The sequence below is a fragment of the Perca flavescens genome, chromosome 15 (genome assembly GCF_004354835.1).
Source record: "Perca flavescens isolate YP-PL-M2 chromosome 15, PFLA_1.0, whole genome shotgun sequence".
Taxonomy (NCBI): Eukaryota; Metazoa; Chordata; class Actinopteri; order Perciformes; family Percidae; genus Perca; species Perca flavescens.
Window position 1 is genome coordinate 13078044 of NC_041345.1, and position 3525 is coordinate 13081568.

Below are 3525 nucleotides of genomic sequence, written 5' to 3' on the forward strand. Positions count from 1 at the left end.
CATGAGACACTACCCGTGTCAGAAACACATGCACACATGTATCTGAAGTGATGGTAGGAACATTAGCCAAGAATTCTGCTCTAGCTCACTGGCACCTGATAGCAAACATGACCACCTGAAGGAACAAGACACTGGTTGTGGAGCACAGCATGAAACCATTCTGTAACATTAGAGTATTTGTCTCCCAGCCTTGTGACACCGTTCCAAATTGTTTTCCTAAAAAAAAAGGCTACATAAATGAGCAATTCTGACTTGTATCCAGTGCCTTTGCCTTTTTTCACATCAGCTTTTTCCCCCAAACAAAAGTCAGTAAGAGCAGCAGGAGCTTCTTACAAAGTAAGTGTAACTCCCTACCTGACACATAACCCTGTCTTGCCTTTGCTTCTTCTTATTATTTGGGAAATGCTAGACATATTTCTGGGCTTCTCAAACACGCTCTCATCTGACCATAACAATCTGATCCAATATGTGGTTTTATTGTTATGGAACTCAAAGTTTGAGCTGTCTGCCTGTAGCAGACAGTTTGGTATTGAAATTCAAGCTGTAGTTATGAATTGGGTACAGTTAAGATTTCTCCGCCCAAGGTGAGTTCTGCAGCAGGCTCCACCTGGACTGGGGACTTAGTATTAAAACAGCTATTTTTCCAATGAAGAAAGCCCATAATGTTGTAGGTAACTGCTTACCGCAAACATTAGACAGATAGGAGAGGCTCAGAATATTCATAATATGCAGTTTATGATCTCACTGCACATGCATTTTAGATGCAAGGAAATCTTTATAAAATGTTCTCTGCACTACTGTCTGTTTTCTGCCCTCTGTTTGCATGTATATCTTAAAACGGTGTTGCTGGGAAACCTGTTAATGCGCATGACAAAAAATTTACTTCCTCATCTTGAAATGCTGTGCCTCTCATAATCCCATGTGGTATGTTCCCACTTAACAAGTAATTGTATTTTCTCTTCACGTATTTAATAGAACAACATGGCAGCATTGCCCTTAATTTCTTCCTTGTGCTTGGAGGACAACCTAAGTGTTGAGTGCAAAGAGAAGTGCACACAATTAGCTAATATAATTCACAGATGTGCTCACAGAGTTTTTTTTCTCTCTCTCTCTCTCTTTCTCTCTCCGTCATCCCAGCATTTCAAAGCCAGCTGAGCAACCTGAGAGTTTGGACACGCTCTCTGCTCTCACCCCACTGTGACCTACTGGCACATGCATTTCGGATGACGTAGTAATTAAAATACACTAATTTGATAATAATGCAATAACAGCAGCACCCTGAAGGGCTAATTTAAAGAAAACATTTTCCCAGACCGCTGGTAAAGCATCTGTAATGCCCCACAGAAAATACAGTAGCCTGTTGGTGTGCTTTTTGAGGTCTCAGGGGTATTTAAGGGTACTGATTTCATACCACAATCATTAAAATCTCAGCTCCCTTTTGGCTGAGAGTGCCTGACTGGCGACGGCGCCTGCAAATGATATTGGATCCCCAAGGTGTAAACTTGATGGATATCTGAGGCTGTTTTGCAAAGGGTTAAGTTTGAAGCTCCTCGACAGATCAAGGCAAGTGACGATTCCAAGCTAAACTCTATATTATTTTAACTGGACTGTGAAGTTCATAGGGCATCTCTGAAAAAGTTTATACATACAAAAGAGTAACTCAAGGCAAGTATAAGGGGAGAATTGATTAAGAACATTGACCTAGATATAATATTTAAAAATATTAAATAAAAATATGTTTCCTTGATGGTTGACACAGGAGAGAGCAACAACAGGGATCATGTAAAGATCATGTCTCATTTCTCATTTAACCAAAGTAAAAAAAAAAAAAATACAGTATATATTTAAAAACTCTGGCTGAAGTCCTGATTATTGATGCATTAATGACCCAGCAGAGGTACTTATTTGAAGACGAAATGCCCATAATTCAGCCACGGCTGTCAAATCCTCCAACATACTGCAACTGCAAACCAAAATCCAGCTTTGCTAATCATTAAACCCTCATGCTGGGGACCTGATCCCAACTGTCCATCAACCATGAATATCATTAAATGTGAGCCACGATGCACAGTAATTTTGCCCCTAATTCCTCCTCATCAAGAGACAAAGACAAAAAAAAAAAAAAAAAAAACAGAGCGCAGGGGAAAAGAATTTGGCCCCTTTGTATCCTTCCCTTTGTACCGTTTGCATGGTGGCTTTTGAAGCCTACAGAAGTGGAAGTGAAAGTGATTGAACTTGCTCAGTGAGGCATGTTCTACAAGACTGAGTTGCGCAAATCACGCCTCATGACCCATTTGTGGGTGTGTTTATTAAACCAATGTACAGTACTTCCACATTTTAGTTTGCTAATGAGCAGTGAGGACATGGCTACATAGCACATGTTAGCATCACCTTAGCTTTGTGGAATGACAGCTCTGGATTTCAGTCTGTCAGCATGAAACAATTACTTCATCAGGATTAGATTCCTTGCTTAATAGATGCATCATTTTGCCACTGAGATAAAGTAAAAAAAGAAACAAAAAAAGAACGATATTTGGGTGAAATCTGGAAACCTGACAGCCTATGACTCCTCTTATGGATATCATATGTACTGACTGCAGACTCCTAGAGGGTGGTCGCTGGCATGGTTTACTTTCACAGGCGCATGCTTCCATTTGTCATTGTTATGCTAAACACTGCTTTGGTATAGAGGAAATTGAATTAAGAAACCATCCAGCAGCAGTCTTGTCCTTATCATTTCCATCAGCCTGATCAGAAACACATTGAGCTCCCACCAACAGAGGGTCAGAAAGTCACGTAACTTAAGGCAGGCAGCCATTTCCTGAGCACTCTATCATGGATAGCCTCCATTGGCTTTTGGCAGTGATGTAGCATGTAAATAAGGAGCAATTTACTTGTGGCCTAGTAGTAAAGCTGTTGAGAATCTAGTGTAAAACACTCTTTGCAACTGTACACATCAAGGGAATTATAAGGGAACCAGCAACAGAAATGTCAGAGGGATATCTCAAAATCTGGGACAGTAAGACCAAAATGATCTCTACAGGCAGATACTACTAGAGATATGTACAAAACATATGTACCCTTTGAGCTGATGGCAACATCACACAAGAAACAAAAATGACAGAAGACAGTGGAATCTGCTTATGACCATAAATGATAGTAGTCTCACAGGAGGTGAATCTAAGCACGAAATCCACATTTCATTACTTGCACTTGCAAAATATTCTACGGTCACACTCCACTATGATAACAGGATTCAAGACTACTCAGAGTCCAATTCATAGCTGGCTGAGGAAATAATATAGCTTCAGTGGCAAATGGAAACATTAACAATACACCAAAATATATTTCTGCTGCTGTAACATATTGACAAGTAATTAGACAAGTTATGGCAATATTACTCAGACTGTGATTAGCCAGGAAGGGGAGGGGGCAGCACTAAGCCACACTAGCATGAGGTGAATAATATGTCACATTTAAAACATGGTTTATGTAATTTTTTCTCATAATACAAAAACAAGCCCA